We start from the raw sequence: 16,969 nt of genomic DNA on the forward strand, positions 1-16,969 counted from the left end.
CCTAATCACAGAGCTACAGAACACTTCCCCTCCCTGTCACATTACCACCACATTATTTTTTTTAAAGATTTTATTCATTTATTTGACAGACAGAGATCACATGTAGGCAGAGAGGCAGGCAGAGAGAGAGAGAGGAGGAAGCAGGCTCCCTGCTGAGCAGAGAGCACGATGTGGGGCTCGATCCCAGGACCCTGAGACGATGACCCGAGCCGAAGGCAGAGGTTTTAACCCCCTGAGCCACCCAGGCACCCCTCCCACCACATTATTAAAAGCCTATTTGCAGCAGTTCATTTTACCAGGTACACCATATCAAGGTTTTAAGAAAAAATTACAAATCTTGCTAAAAGGCAAAAACACAATTTGAAGAAACAGCAAGTATCAAACCAGACATGGCAGGGATGTTGGGATTATCAGACCAGTAATTTAAAGCAACTATGATTAATATGCTAAGGGCTCTAATGGATAAAGTAGATAGCAAGCAAGAATAAATGGGCAATATAAGCACAGAGATGGAAATCCTAAGAAAGAACTGCCCCCCCAAATATGTTAGAGATCAAAAACACTGTAGCAGAAAAGAGGGGTGCCTTTGGTGGTACACTGGGCGGTGCTGAAGAAAGACTCTGAGCCTGAGGATATATCAATAGTAACACACAAAATGAAAAAGTGAACAGAATGAAGACCGAAAAAAAAAAAAAACCAAGCAAAACAAAATAACTCATGACTATGGGACAACTGCAAATGGTGTGACATATGTGTAATGGAATACACAAAAGGAAAAAGAGAGAGAAAGGAAAAGAATAAATGTTTGAAACAATAAGAACTGAGAGTTTTCCCAAGTTAATGTTAGACACCAAACCACAGATACAGGAAACTCAGAGAACCCTAGGCAGGATACATACTAAATCAAACAAACAAAACCACACCTAAGGATATCATTTGCAAATTACAGAAATCAAAGAAAAAAAAATCCGGAAGGAAGCTAGAGGACAATAACACACTACCTATAGGGGAACAAAGATATAAATTACATCTGATTTCTCCTGAGGAAACATGCAAGCAAGAAGAGAGAGGAGGAAAATATTTATAGTGTTGGAAGAAAAGAAAAACACATCAAACTAATATTCTATACTCTACAAAATTATCCTTCAAAAGTGAAGGAGAAAGGAAGACTCCTCAGGCAAATAAAAACTGAAGGAACTTATTGCCAATAGACTTGCAATGTGTAAAAAAAACTACACCACAACCAGGTAGGATTTATCCCATGTATGAAAGGCAGGTTCAACATTCAAAAACCACTTAATGTAATCCATCACATCAACAAGCTAAAAAAGGAGAATCATATGATCATAACAATAGATGTTGAAAAAGCATTTTCAAAATCTGACATAATTTAGCCTTATTATGTTTTAACCATAAAACAGTACTTCATAGTTGCTTTAAGGAAAGAAAACTATGGAACTTCAATTTAATAGATCTTCCCACAAGATGACACATATCAAGAGTCACAAAAATAAACTCAGAAGTGTAGAGCACTAAGAAATGGTGAGTGTATTATCATGAGTTTTTAAGTGAAGCTTCTTTTAATGCCACTAGATGGCATGTATGAGCTGTGAATCTCACTTGAACTAAGTTTAAGGAACTCTATAATGACTTATTTTCCCACAGTATCCAATACACTCCCAAATATCTTCTCTTTCATCTTTAGCAATTTTCTGTTGTTATTTAAACTAAGACACTTTTACATATTTTTAAAAATATGTTAGAATCAGGTGTAATTATTTAATAATTAAAATAACATCACATGATTATTTCTATATCACATTACAATAGAGTGATTTTTATATAGATATTTTAAGTGTATGAATTATGTAAGGAAATGATGTTTCTTTTGGTTCTTTCTTAGAAAAAATCAACAATCATTTTCAATATGAAGCTTTAACCACAGTAGCTAATTTGGATGAAGTGTCAAAAAATGACAGAAATCTTACCAGATACTGCTAGAAATGAAGTCTTTACTCTTGAGATAATCATATTAAAAGATTGTCACTTGAGTAACTATTGGCAAGGAGTCTTTTTCTTGATTATTACTTTGAATGAAATAATTGTCTTTAAGAGATAAAAGTTATAAAAACAATCTGAAAGGGGCTTCCATTGATAATCAATATTAACACATATGCAAACATCAATTGAGAGCATCGTCACCCTATCCCAAGAGAAGAAAAAAGACGGAGGGCAGGAAATGTTACACCCAGAGCTTGATAGTATGTTGGAAGAAGAGGGGGACCCGTTGAGGCCTCTCTCTGTCATCTTCAATAGCCAGAGGTCAGAAAAAGCCAGACTCAAGCCTAGGATTTATTTATAAGGATAATGGAGCCCCAATAAAAATTTAATTCTCAACCTGGGCAGATCCACTCTATAGGTCAAGACTTTAATTGGAAAAAAAAAAAAAAAAAGAAAGAAAGAAAAATTTGGAATCAAGACATCTGGGATGATACATTTGATGAAATTGGGACTAGGTCTCCTCTGAACCTCTGGGCCATTCCTCCCTGTTAAGGATGAAAGTTCCCCATTAATTTGAAGACAACATCTTACAATTGAACTTACAGGTCATTTAGGATCATCTTTACCTCCTCTCCTGGCCATCAGACTGGTAATGAGGGTCAAGTCAAAACATAACTCAACTGGAGAAATGCTGATACTGCCAAGGAAAGAAAATGACTATACACCAGAGAAACTACAGTACCTTACTACAGTCAGGATGCTATAACAAAATGTCAATGAATTTTAGGGGGACATGAACATTCAGAACACAACACCTAAGTAGTATATACCAACAGAAACTGCAAGTGTCTATAACACTAAATCCAGAGAGTGCTAAGGTTGATGGATCTAGAATTCTGTAACATAAAATTGATGAGAATTTATCAATATGACAGTGATGGTTAATATCCTGGCAAGGACCACTGGAGAAAGTGTTAACATGTTCCTGGAGGCTTGGAAAAATAAAGGACGACATTAAATGAAGCAAAAATTGCAGAATTTTCACAGCAGATGGTTCAGGAAGGGATCAAATGACATCCTAGGGAAGATATATTATATAAAAGCAAGAAACACAACTCCCAGCTATTCTCCACAGGAGGGCCCAGCGAATACCACATTTATTAAATCAGTAAGGAATCTGTTGTGAGAGTAGCATTCCATTGAGAACCTCAATGGTAGTTGTTTTCTGAGGCCAGAGATGATAGGAGGAGATTTTGTTACAGAATTGGGTAACCTGATTGCAGTTGGGGGGTGGGGAGGAACTGAAATGAGGGAAGCTAATGCATTTAAGAGTTAGAAACAAGAAACTTCATAATGAGCAACACAGAGTAGAAGCTGGAATTCCTGGCCCATGGGGAGTTACAGACATGGTTACTAGGACATATAATTCCATGTATAAGATAAATCGGCAGTCAATTAGGGTATTCAACAATTTATACAATTGGAATAATTCAGATTTATTTATGATCTAGAGATTTAGGATAGCCATCTCAGTAAGAAGTCATGATTCCATGCTGTGTACCCAAAGCTGAGATATCTTGAAGACTCAGAGCCCATTGATTGAAAGGACAAGTGAGTCCTCATCGGAAGAAAAAATTAATACTATAGAATGTGTATATGGGGGGCACCTGGGTGGCTCAGTGGGTTAAACCGCTGCCTTCAGCTGAGGTCATGATCTCAGGGGCCTGGGGTCGAGTCCCACATCGGGCTTTTTGCTCAGCAGGGAGCCTGCTTACCCCCCCTCCACCCACCACCTCCCCTCACCTCTGCCTACTTGTGATCTCTTTCTCTCTCTCTCTCTCTCTCTCTGTGTCAAATAAATAAATAAATAATCTTTAAAAAAAAAAAAAAAAAGAATGTGTATATGGTAGTTAGTCTCCTCGCAGCCCTTTCTCCAAGGGAAACTTAGGCCATTTTGCTTCTATAAGTGATCAGTGTAAAATGGGGAATATTCCAGACATTTTTACAAAGTTTGGATACAGGGTTCAAGTTGAAATTGATTCCTAGAATCTAAAGCATCACCCTGGCTCAGATTTAGGGCTCATGGAGACCAGATAAAATAAATGGGGTTCTAGCCCAAGTTCCACTCACTATTCAGCTCTACTCAGATCTTAGTCTACTCAGCTTATTCTCCATGTGGTGAATATTTCCATGGTTCCCGGATATATATTCTGAAGAGACATACTTGAGAGTATATGGTTTGCAGAACCACACCCTTAGTTCCTTGGCCTGTTGCAAAGACAAAATGCTAGTCTCTGAAACTGACCCCTCCTGGCAAATGTAGTAAATCAAAAGTGGTATCACAATCTATGAGTAGGTTGAACAGATAGGAATTAGTGCTACTCTTAAAGATATAAAGGACAGTAGCCATTCCCACACAAGCCCCACTTAATTCACAAGTCTTTCCTCTACAAAAATTAGATGGCTTCTTGTGGTAGAGAGGAATCTATTAAAAATTTAATCAAGTAGATTCATTTTCATCAGCTGGGCTGGATATAGTAATTCTGTTATAGCAAATCAACACAGCCTTAGGTAAATGGTCACATTGATTTGGCGAATATATTATTTTGAGAAGTGGGTTTACATTAATGGAATGAACAATATTATATTTACAATTTACATCCTTACTCACATTGGGTTAATTCTTACTTTCTGTCATAATATACTCCAAAGGGCCCAGGGTTTCTGGACATGTTATCACGTTGTTCTATTGTATCTGTGCCATAATATTAATCGCACAGGTGACCAAGAGAAAGTTGAAAGAAAGTTGGGGCTCTCGGTAAAACACATGCACATCAGAGAATGGAGATGAATCCTACAAAGGTTCAGGGGTCTGCAACCTTAGTAATTTTTTTTAGACTTCCCATGGCTTAGAATAGCTGGAACATTCCCTCTAAAATAAAGGGAAGTTGTTTCACTTTGTACTTCCCACCCACTAAGATGGAGACACAATACCTGGTAGTAACACACTGGTCTATTTACTAGGTTACTTTAAAAGCTAACAAATTTGATTGGGGCCAGAGCAAGAAAGGACTTTGTAGCAGATCTAGGTTATAGAGTAAGCAGCCCTGCCACCTGGGCCATGCAACCTAGCAGAAATCTCGTGAAAAAGGCATCATGTGAAATTTGTGTAAAAATCCATAAACAAATAAGAGAAAGACAATATAAACCCAGAGTGTTTAATGGCAAGTCCATGCCATCTGCAGGAAAGAGCCCCACACCGTTCAAAAAAAACCCAGCTCCTGCTGTGCTAGAAATAACCTATCTGACCAGGGAATACTAAATTCCCATGTGGCTACAGCTGCCCATCATGAACTGAGTTCTATCAAACCAACTAAGGTAAAAGCAGGGCGGTACCAACAATAATTCGGGTGAAAACAGAAGTACATCTAGGATTGAGCATGCCCAGTGTTAGCTGCATGGTCTGGTGGCCCAGACCTCCCTGCTGTTCACTACTGTTACACTAACACTGCTCCCTCAGCTCAAATCTAAGGCAACATGGTATTGAAGGAGGAAAAAGGCTGAGTTTGCTTCACTGGTGAGCTAGTGCAGTATATGGATGCAGGCAGAAAAGAACTTTGCTGCATTAGCTGGTCTGAAAACCACAGCTGCTATTTCCAATCTCCCTTCCTTACTGCCTATGTTAGAGTCCTTTCATTCTAGGCTAGAACCTCTGATGAGTCCTCTGTTGAACTGTGATACAGTTCTACTATTTCTCTCACTGTCTTAAAGTTCTCCTACAGTAAACATCCTGCAAGCAATCTGTGCTTGACAACTTTTTTTTTTTTTTTTCAGAGAATCTAACCTAAGACACTAACTGACTTAGGATGTAAACTTAGAGAAAAAAAACAAATAAATAAGCAAGTGAAAACTTGTGTGTTTCTTTCTTTCAGTATTGCTACTCTCATAAAAAAATGCTAATTTTGCAGAACTCTAAAGTTTTAAAGTATGTCAGGATAATGGAATTAAGAAAGGATATGGGTTAGTCACAACTTATCAAATAACTTCATTTAAAAAAGTGTGAAATTGTTTACCACTTAGGTATTTGATTTTGTCCTTTGCAGAAGAGAATCAAATTCCATTACCGAGTAGTCTAATAAAGAATCCAGTCTTATTTCATGATATACTTTTTTAATTTAGAAATTATTTCATATGAATGATTTCTATTTTTAAGTGTCTTAATTTAATGCTAGTTATAAAATACAATTAAAATCTGAACACAGTTGGAATCCTCAAGTTATTTTCTATTGGTGATTACTCTATCACCATAGTTTTGAAACTTAAAAACAGGCACATCTCTGCACATAAAAAAACACTTCAGCATAATTGCAGCAGGAAAAATCAGACCTATGAAAATATGTGACAGGTTACACAAAAATATCTAGCTATGTTGAAAAAAATATACTATTTTATTGTGAAAAGCTGTGTTTTTAAAAGACCTTTTCAAATGTTGAAAGTAACATGAAGATATGGTGACCTTTATGCTAGTTAAAGTCAAATGTCTTCCATTGGAATCACTTTCTTTTTTTAATTGTTCAACTTCTTGACTTCACTTGTGTGACTGTTAAATAGAACCTGCATTTCTCTCACTGAAGAAGGGAAAAAAATACTTTGTCAAATATTTATAAAAACTTAAATGACTGTTAAACATCAAAAGCATAAATTTGACCAAAGATATTATAGACATACATATTTTATAATGTTAGTATTTTGAGGAAATAACTTTTGTAATTAATCACTGGTTCAACAGCTGTGTATATGTGACATCAGATTCAGCAATAATTAACAAAATCTCAAAGTCCTTATTAATATATGAATAAGGAGTGGTGGTAACAGTATGGATTAATAAATTCATATCCCTTAAAAACATCATGATAAATGTATATTGCATATTGCTTATCACTATAGCCCACTAATGATTTTTTTTAACTTTCTTCTAATAAACCTAACAGAGTCACTGTATGTTCTTGAATGCTTAGTTTGTTTTTTTGAGGCATTCTTCTCTTAATTGTCATCAACATCTGTTGACTGCATCTCCCAAGACCCTGAAGAAATTTCTCACTGAAATATTAGGAAAGAGGTGAGATCTTTGAGGTGGTACAAAATATACACATAGTTGGCACACATTTATGTATACCAAACGATATTATGAATTACTGGAAATAGCCTAATTCTCATTCACTCACTCACTCACTCACTCATTCATTCATTGACTGTCATCTTGGAGAAGTGGGAATTGCAGACTCTGGATCCAAACCTATGGGATTTGAATCTTATCTCCACCATTCACCATCCATGTAAAGCATCATACAAGTTACTAGACCTTCTAACTTCATTTCCTTAGCAAAATGAGACAGGTGAATACAGCATCCACCCCCTAGGATGGAAGTGAACATTAGATGAGTTCAGATGTATGCCTGGTACATAGAGATTGATCAATAATCTATGAATTTTTGGCAACTACTGAGAGAAGGGAAGTTCTTTGCTCTTGTATGCCTATTGTCATATGCTGCTACTTGCCTGCAAGACTTAAAAGTTTTAACTCATATACACCTTTAATGAAGAAATGAATTAAATGCTGTCAAGAAAGAATAATACTAAGATTGAAAAGTAAGTGAATTTAACATTTAATATGAGAGATACAGTCCTAGAATTGGTGGTGTTTACTGAATAAGGATTTTATGGGATTTGGGGTGGCTTAATTTCTATGTATAATGTACTCTAGTGTTTAACATTGGGAATCACTCTTACTTTCTCTTGAAATGGGAGTGGAATGACACATTTTAAGAGCAAATTCAGTATACTTAACACATATTTTAACTTTCACTATTTTTTTTTTCCTACATGAAAGTCGTAATTACAAAGACTTGAGAGAGTTCATGGTGAACAAATATAGAAATGAATGAATTGTTGTCTAACTAAGGAAAGTAGTGTGGTCCTCACTGGATGAAAAAATTCACTACTTGGAGAGCAATAATGAAGCAAATGAAATGACTCCCTTGCATATTATTTGTCTAGTCAAGTGAAGGTATTGATATAATCACAATATAACATGGCTTGTGATTTATTAACTCTTAGAATCAAATTATTAGAATCAAATTGTGGTTACTTCTGGAGACTGAGACTGAGGAGAGTGGTGGGGTGCCATGGGTTGAGGTAGAAGATTGTTGTTTTTCATTATAACTGCTTATGTACTATCTTGTTTTTATGTATATGTATTACTTAGGCACTTCAAAGAAATCTATATTGTTGATTTTCTTGAATTGAATTTAAGCTTAGCTTTTGTTCTCTGATGGTGACATCATGTGTTATATTAATCATGTGGTACATTAATGAAGAAACTGGGCAGTACTTCTAACTGGCATTTCCTGACTACTATGGTCCTTACTAAAATTTAAAATACTAGTTTAAAAATATACGTATCCAAGTTGTTCCTCCTGAGAAATATTTATTTAGAGGAGAGAGGGCCCAGAAATCTATTAATAAGCATCTTAGATAATACCTACAATTAGTCGACCTTGAAAAACATTGCTTCTGAATACACTTAATAAAATCTTAATAGAGACATGAAAGAAAGTGTCATTTTAACAAATTTTCTGTGGCATACACAATGCTTATCTAGATTTGTTGGGCAGCATACTAAATTTAAAATTAACATGATATTTTTAATTACACATGTCATATTCAAAGTTACATGAATAATGTGTAGGAGACATACTTTATGTGTTAATTTTTTGTTTTATTTATATTGTATGCCAAATGCTCCTATTTAACCAAATCCCAACTTTTTTATGTCTCAATTCAAATACAGTTGCCACCCAAGGAACAAATAACTCATTTTGCTATTGGCTCTTTTACTCTCATTCTTACCTATTAGCTCCTGCTTTACTTTTTTTTTTTTTTAAGCTTCACCTTTTAGAGTTTTCCTCACTTGTACCTTCTGATGGGGTCTACTCACTCTAACAATAAACCAGTAATCAGCACTTGAACAATCCCTCTGCCTAGAGCAGTGCTTCTCAGCCCTTTCTGCATAAGAGAAGCACCTGAAGGCAAGTAAGCTTTTTTTTTTTTTAAGATTTTATTTATTTATTCGACAGACAAGAGATCACAAGCAGGCAGAGAAACAGGCAGAGAGAGGAGGAAGCGGGCTCCCTGCTGAGCAGAGAGCCCGATGCGGGGCTCGATCCCAGGATCCTGGGACCATGACCTGAGCCAAAGGCAGGGGCTTTAACCCACTGAGCCACCCAGGCACCCCGGCAAGCAAGCTTTTAACGTACTTCAGTCTTAGTCAAGGAGAACTGTGTGTAGGACACAGGCATTAGCATTTTTTAAATAAGAATTGCTACCTTTTTTAAAATTTTAGTTAGTTAATATATAGAGCAATATCTGTTTCAGGAGTAAAATTCAGTGATTCATCACTTAATACAACACCCAGTGTTCATCACAAGTACCATCCATAATACCTACCACCCATCTAGCCCATCCTCCAGCCAGCTCCCTCCATCAACCCTCAGTTCGTTCTTTATCTTTAAGATTCTCTTATGGTTTGTTTCCCTCTCTCCTTTCTTTTATTTTCCTAATTGCTATATTTCATCTGCTTTCTTTCTTAAATTCCACTTATGAGTGGAATTTCTTCTTATTTCTTTCTTAAATTCCACTTATGAGTAAGTTCATATGTTATCTGTCTTTCTCTGACTGACTTATTTCATTTAGCATAATACACTCTAGCTCTATCCATGTTGTTGCAAATGGCAAAATTGCATTCTTTTCATGGTTGAGTTATACTCCATAATGTGTGTGTGTGTGTGTGTGTGTGTGTATACACACATACCACATCTTCTTTATCCATTCACCAGTCAATGGATATTTGGGCTCTCTCCATAGTTTAGCTATTGTTGACAACACTGCTATAAACATCAGGGTGTATTTGCCCCTTCGAATCTGTATTTTTGTATCCTTTGAGTAAATACCTAGTAGTACAATTGCTGGGTCATAGGGTAGTTCTGTCTTAAACTTTTTGAGAAAACCCCATACTGTTTTCCAGAGTGGCTGCTCTAGTTTGCATTCCCACGAACAGTGAAAAGGGTTTTCCTTTCTGCACATGTTTGCTATAACCTGTTGTTTCTTCTGTTGTTAATTTTAGCCATTCTGACAGGTGTGAGGTGGTATCTCATTGTGGTTTGATTTGTAATTTCTGATGGTGAATTATGTTGAGCATCTTTTTATGTGTCTATTAGCCATCTGGATGTCTTATTTTGGAAAATTGTCTATTCATGTCTTCTGCCCATTTCTTAACAGGATTATTTGTTTTTTGGGGTATTGAGCTTGATAAATATTTATAGATCTTTCGATACTAACCCTTTATCAGATATATCATTTACACATATCTTCTTCAATTCCTAGGCTGCCTTTTAGTTTTGCTGATTGTTTCTTTCACTATGCAAAAGCTTTTTATCTTGATGAAGTCCCAATAGTTCATTTTTGTTCTTGTTTCCCTTGCATACAGCAACATGTCTAGTAAGAAGTTACTATGGCTAAGGTCAAATGGGTTGCTGCCTGTGTTCTCCTCTAGGATTTTGGTGGTGTCCTGCCTCACATGTAGGTCTTTCATCCATTTTGTTTATTTTTGTGTTTGGTGTAAAAAAGTGATCCATTTTCATTCTGCATGTAGCTGTCCAGTTTTCCCAGCGCCATTTGTTGAAGAGATTCTCTTTTTTTCCATTGGATATTCTTTCCTGCTTTGTGAAAGATTAGTTGACCATATAGTTGTGGTTCCATTTCAGGGCTGCTACTCTGTTCCACTGATCTATGTATTTTTGTTTTTGTGTCAGTACCATGCTGTCTTGATGACTACAGCTTTGTAATACAGCTTGAAATCTGGAATCACAATGCTTCCAGTTTTGTTTTTCTTTTTTTCAGTGTTGCTTTGACTATTCGGGCTCTTTGATGGTTACATATAAATTTCAGGGTTATTTGTTCGAGCTTTGTGAAAAATGCTGTTAGTATTTTGATAGGGATTGCATTAAATGTGTAGATTGCTCTGGGTAATACAGATATTTTAACTTTTTTTTCCTTCTAATCCATGAATATGGAATGCTTTTCCATTTCTTTGTGTCCTCCTCAATTTCTTTCACAAATGTTCTGTAGTTTGCAGAGTACAGATCTTTTAGTTAAGTTTATTGCTAGGTATCTTATTGTTTGTGTTGCAATTGCAAATGTGATCAATTCCTTGATTTCTTTTTTCTGCTGTTTGTAATTGGTGTATTGAAATACAACAAATTTCTGCACTTTGATTTTATATCCTGCAACTTTGCTGATTTCAAGTATTAGTTTCAGCAATTTTTTTGGTTGAGTGTTTTGGGTTTTCTACAGAGAGTATCATGTCATCTGCAAATAGTGAACATTTGACTTCTTCCTTGCCAATTTGGATGCCTTATATTTCATTTTGCTGTCTGATTGTTGAGGCTAAGACTTCCAATACTATGTTAAATAGTAAGGGTAAGAGTGGACATCCTTGTCTTCTTAATGACCGTAGGGGGAAGGCTCTCAGTTTTCCCTATTGAGGATGATATTAGCTGTGGATCCTTCATATACGACTTTTATGATGTTGAGGTATGTTTCCTCTAGCCCTACATTGTTGAGGGACTTTTTAAGAATGGATGCTACAGGAGTGCCTGGATGGCTCAGTTGGTGAAATGTCTGCCTTCGCTTGGTCATGATCCTAGGGACCCGAGATCCAGCCCCACCTCGGCCTCTACTCAGTGGGGAGCCTACTTCTCCCTCTCCCTCTGCCTGCTACTCTACCTATTTGTGCTCTCTCTGTCTCTGTTGGGGTCCATTATCAAAGGAACGAGACTGAGACAAAGTGAAAGTTATGCAAAGCCTTATTCTATGCCAAGCATTAGAAGTTAGACTGACTGGCCAGGGGAATGAGACTGAGACAAAGTGAAAGTTATGTAGAGCTTTATTCTATGCCAAGCATTAGAAGTCAGACTGACCGGCCAGGGCCGCTTCCGAAGAGAGCGACCCCCTCCCGATCTCACAGGCTGGTTTTATAGGGCATAACCGCAGACCCAAGGTACATGGCTTCTATTAAGGCGTTTACTCCTGGAATCGATACCCAGAACCATACCAGGAACTACTGGGGTGTTTATTCCCAGAATGAAGTCCGTGGATGTAAACAACAATATGGCTACCAAGGCAATATGGAGTTGCTCTGGCTAAGCAGGCCCTAATAGTTAAACAGGTTTTAACATTAAATTGGCCCTAACAGTCTCTATGAAGTAAAGAAATAAAATCTTAAAAAAAAAGAATTGATGCTGTATTTCATCAAATGCTTTTTCTGCACGTATTGACAGAATCATATGGTTCTCATCCTTTCTATCATTAATATAGATATATCAATAACACTGATTAATATATCAATATGATACACTGATTCATTTATGGATATGGAACCACCCCTGCAGCTCAGGAATAAGTCCCACTTGATCATAGTGAATAATTCCTTTACTGTAATGTTGAACTTGATTGGCTAGTATTTTACTGAGAATTTTTATATCCCTGTTTGTCAAGGATATTGACGTGTAATTCCTCTTTTTAGTGGGGTCTTTATTGGGTTTGAAAACAAAATAATACTGGCTTTATCGAATGAGTTTGGAAAATTTCTGTTCATTTCTATTTTTTGGAACAGTTTGAAAAAAGTAATTATTATCTCTTCTTTACATGTCTGGTAGGATTCCCCTGTAAGCCCTTGGACCCTGGACTTTTGTTTGATGGGAGATTTTTGATTACTCATTGAATTTCTATGCTGGTTATGTGTCTGCTCAAATTTTCTACTTCTTCCTATTTCAGTTTCGGTAGTTTGTAGGTTTCTAGAAATTTGTCCATTTTTTCCAAATTCCCAGTTTGTTGGCATATAATTTTTCATAGTATTCTCTTAAAATTGTTTGTATTTCTATGGTATCCATTGTAATCTCTCCTTTTTCACTTGTGATTTTACCTGTTTGGATTCTTTTCCTTTTTTGACAAGTCTGGCTAGGAGTTTATCAATTTGGTTAATTCTTTCAAAGAACTAGCTCTTAGTTTCATTAATCTGCTCTACTATTTGTTTCTATATCATTTATCTTTCTAATCTTTATTTTTTACCTTCTGCTGGTTATAGGCTTTATTTGTTGTTCTTTTTCTAGTTCCTTTAGGTATAAGGTTAGGTTGTGTATTTGAGACTTTTGTTGCTTCTTCAGGTAGACCTGTATTGCAATATATTTCCCTCTTAGGATTGCCTTTGCTGTATGCCAAAGGTTTTGGACTCTAGTATTTTCATTTTCACTTGCTTCCATGCATTTTTTTTTTTTAAATTTCCTCTTTAAATTCCTGGTTAATCTATTCATTTTCTAGTAGGATGTCCTTTAACCTCCATGTTTTTGAGGTCTTTCTAAATTTTGTCTTGTGGTTGGCTTCAAGTTTCATAATGTTGTGGTCTGAAAACATGCATGGTATGATCTCAATCTTTTCATATTTGGTGAGGGCTGCTTTGTTACCCACTATGTGGTCTATTCTGGAGAATGTTACATGGGCACTCAAAAAGAATGGGTATTCTGCTGCTTTAGGATAAATTATTCTGAATAAATCTGTTAAGTCCATCTGCTCCAGTGTGTCATGCAAGGCCATTGTTTCCTTGTTGATCTGCTTAGATGATCTATTCATTATTGTAAGTGAAGTGAAGTCTCCTGCTGTTATTGCATTATTATCAATGAGTTTCTTTATGCTTATTAATCGACTTATATATTTGGGTGCTCTCAAGTTGGGTCCATAAATACTTACAATTGTTAAATTTTCTTGATGGATAGACACCTTAATTACGATATAATGCCCTTCTTCATCTCTTGTTACAGTCTTCAGTTTAAAATCTAATTTATCTGATATAAATGTGGATACTCTGTCTTTCTTTTCACATCCATTAGCATAAAAGATGGTTCTCCATCCCCTCACTTTCATTCTCCAGTTATCTTTAGGTCTACAATAAGTCTCTTGCAAGCAGCATATACATGGATCTTGTTTTGTTATTCATTATGATACCCTGTGTCTTTTGATTGGAACATTTAGTACATTCACATTCAGAGTGACTATTGAAAGATATAATTTAGTGCCATTGTGTTACCTGCAGAGTTGGTGTTTCTGTTGATGTTCTCTGGTCCTTTCTAGTCTTCATTGTTTCTTCCCCCCGCCCCCTCCACTCAAGAGGCCCCCTTAAAATTTCTTGCAGAGCTGGTTTAGTGGTCATGAACTCCTTTAATTTTTGTTTGGGAAATTCCATATCTCTCCTTTCTTTCTGAATGACAACCATGCTGGATAAAGAATTCTTGGCTTCATATTTTTTCCCATTCAGCACATTGACTATATTCTGCCATTTTCTTCTGACCTGTCAAGTTTCTATGGACAGATCTGTTAGTGAACCTGATCTGTCTTCCCTTGTAGGTTAAGGACTTTTTTCCATTGCTGCTTTCAGGATTTTTCCTTTGTCTGTATTTTGTGAATTTGACTATGATATACCTTGACGATAGTGGGCTTTTGTTGAATTTAATGGGAGTTCTCTGTACTTCTTGGATTTTGATGTCTGTGGTGTCCTTCCCCAGATTAGGGAAGTTTTCAGCTATAATTTGAATATAACTTCTGCCCCTTTTTCTTCTCTCTTCATCTTCTGGGACTCCTATGATATGGATGTTATTACTTCTAATAAGTTGCTGAGTTCCCTAAGTCTACTTTCATGATCCATTATCTTTCTTTCCCTCTTCTTTTCAACTTCATTATTTCCTATAATTTTATCTTCTATATTACTGATTCACTCCTCTGGTTTGTCCATCCTTGTTTTTATGGCATCCAATTGGGGTTTGCATCTTGTTTTGTTGTTGTTGTTGTTTTCTTTTTTAATTAAAATTTAAAATATTTTTAATTATTTAATTTTGGCCTGAGTAGATTTTAGGTCTTTTTATCTATGCAGTAAGGGATTCTCTAGTGTCTTCTGTGCTTTTTCCAAGCCCAACTAATATCCTTATTGTCATTGTTTTAAATTCTAATTCAGACATCTTACTTATATCTGTTTTGATTAAATCCCTGCCATGAGTTCTACTTCCTGTTTTTTTTTCCTTTTGGGGTGAATTTCTCCATCTCATCATTTTGTCCAGAAAAGAAGAAAGGAAAAACACCAAAAAAAGAAAAGAAAAGAAAACAAAACAAAACAAAACTAGATCCTTCATGTATTTTGATCTGCTTGTTAAAAGAATCTAGATCCAAAACTAAAAATATAATATAATAGTATAGTATAGTATATAAAAGTAAAAATTTTAAAAATAATAAAAATTTTAAAAGGAATATAAAAAATGATAAATGAAAAAATAATTTAAAAAAACAAATAATAAGAATAGAAAGGAAGTTATATTCCATTTCTCCTAGAGCTGAAGCTTTGCAGCCCTGCATGATCAGTAAAGTTGGTGCAAGTGAGTTGTTTGTGCTGGTCTTCTGGGGAGGGTCTGCTGCCCTGATTCTCAAGTGAACTTGCCCTAGTGGAAATGAGCCTCCAGGGTACAGGGGGCCAGGGCTTGGTGTAAACAGCTCCTGCCTTCACTAGGTGATGCTCTTTTTACTCCCTGAAGTCTTTCAGCACTCATAGGTGAGGTGAATATGGTGGCACAGCTAGCCCTGAAGCTGAAAGTTCACACCCCCACACTCTTCAGTGAGCCCTCACAGAATAGCAATTTATCACCCCTCTTGTGTTCCCAGTTTCTGTCACAACCCTATGTTCACCCTGCCTATGTCTGAGCTTTTTCATCTTAGGCACATGACTGAGTTTCAAAGCTACACATTTTAAGGACTCCCACAGAATAAACTGGTGCTGTTTCCTTGGGGAAGGGTCTCACCACACTTTTGCTGTTTGCTGGCTGTCCCAGAAAATTGGTCTCAGGACCATGCAGTGGTTCTCAGTTTATGGCAAAACAGAGCAGACAACCAGCACCAAGACCTGCTGTTCTCAGCTAGCTTCCCTGCTCCTATGAGTGGGAACAGTGCAGCACATTGGTGCCACCTGTTCTCCTTGCAACCCGGCGGATCCTCAGATCATACTGTCACTCCTGGGATTCCACCCCTGCTTTGCCACCTGAGCACCTTTAGGCCAGTCACGTTCCCCACAGTAGTGGACATATAAAAGTTCTGATTTTAGACTCCACTGCTTATAATACTTTGCAGTAGCCTCAATAAGCAGGGCTCCCTCCCTGCCTGCTCCCTCCCTGTAGCTATATCTCCCCCAAGACAAGTCTCTGTGCCTCCTACCTTCCAAAAGGTGGTCACTTTTCTACTTGTAGATTTGCAGGTTTTGTTCTCTCAGAACTTGCATTGATTTCTTGGTGTTCAGGATGATTTGATAACTATCTAGCTGTGTTTGAGGGACAAGACAAGGTTAGGGTCCTTTCCCCACTCCTCCTCCATCCTAACTCCTGCCTCAGAAAGATACTTTTTTGTTGTTGTTGTTTTTAAGATTTATTTATTTACTTGAAAGAGTGAGAACATGAACCCGGAAAAGGGCAGAAGGAGAGAGTGAATCCTCAAGCAGGCTCCCCACTGAATGAGGAGACTGCAGTGGAGTGCAATCCCCACACCCTGAGATCATAACCTGCGCAGAAATCAAGAGTCAGCCACTTAACCAACTGAACCACCCTGGTGCCCCAGAATGATACCTCTTACTTACGGATGAGGAAACTAACTTCAAACGGGCTATATAATCTTGCTTTCCCCATGTTTATATGGAAATTAAAGATATGACTCCAGTTTATCTCTTATTTCCCCATCCAAGCTCTTCCTTCCATGTCTTCAGTATATGAACCAAACATTATCTATTGTTTATTCCATGTGTGATTTAAATAAAATTCCCCCTTTA

The 16,969-nt window shown here is 36.7% G+C and overlaps 1 pseudogene across 1 annotated transcript in view; it reads right to left on the reverse strand.

The window, feature by feature from the left end:
- Window positions 1–1,232: 1,232 nt before the first annotated feature.
- The window catches only part of LOC308352437 (cadherin-related family member 3-like), a 149,483-nt pseudogene continuing 133,746 nt past the window's right edge, over window positions 1,233–16,969 (reverse strand). The window contains exon 17 of the transcript in view: window positions 1,233–1,322. The product of the transcript in view is annotated as a cadherin-related family member 3-like (transcript). The remainder of the gene's footprint in view (window positions 1,323–16,969) is intronic.

The sequence above is a fragment of the Martes martes genome (assembly GCF_963455335.1).
Source record: "Martes martes genome assembly, chromosome: 11".
In the NCBI taxonomy this organism is placed as follows: Eukaryota; Metazoa; Chordata; class Mammalia; order Carnivora; family Mustelidae; genus Martes; species Martes martes.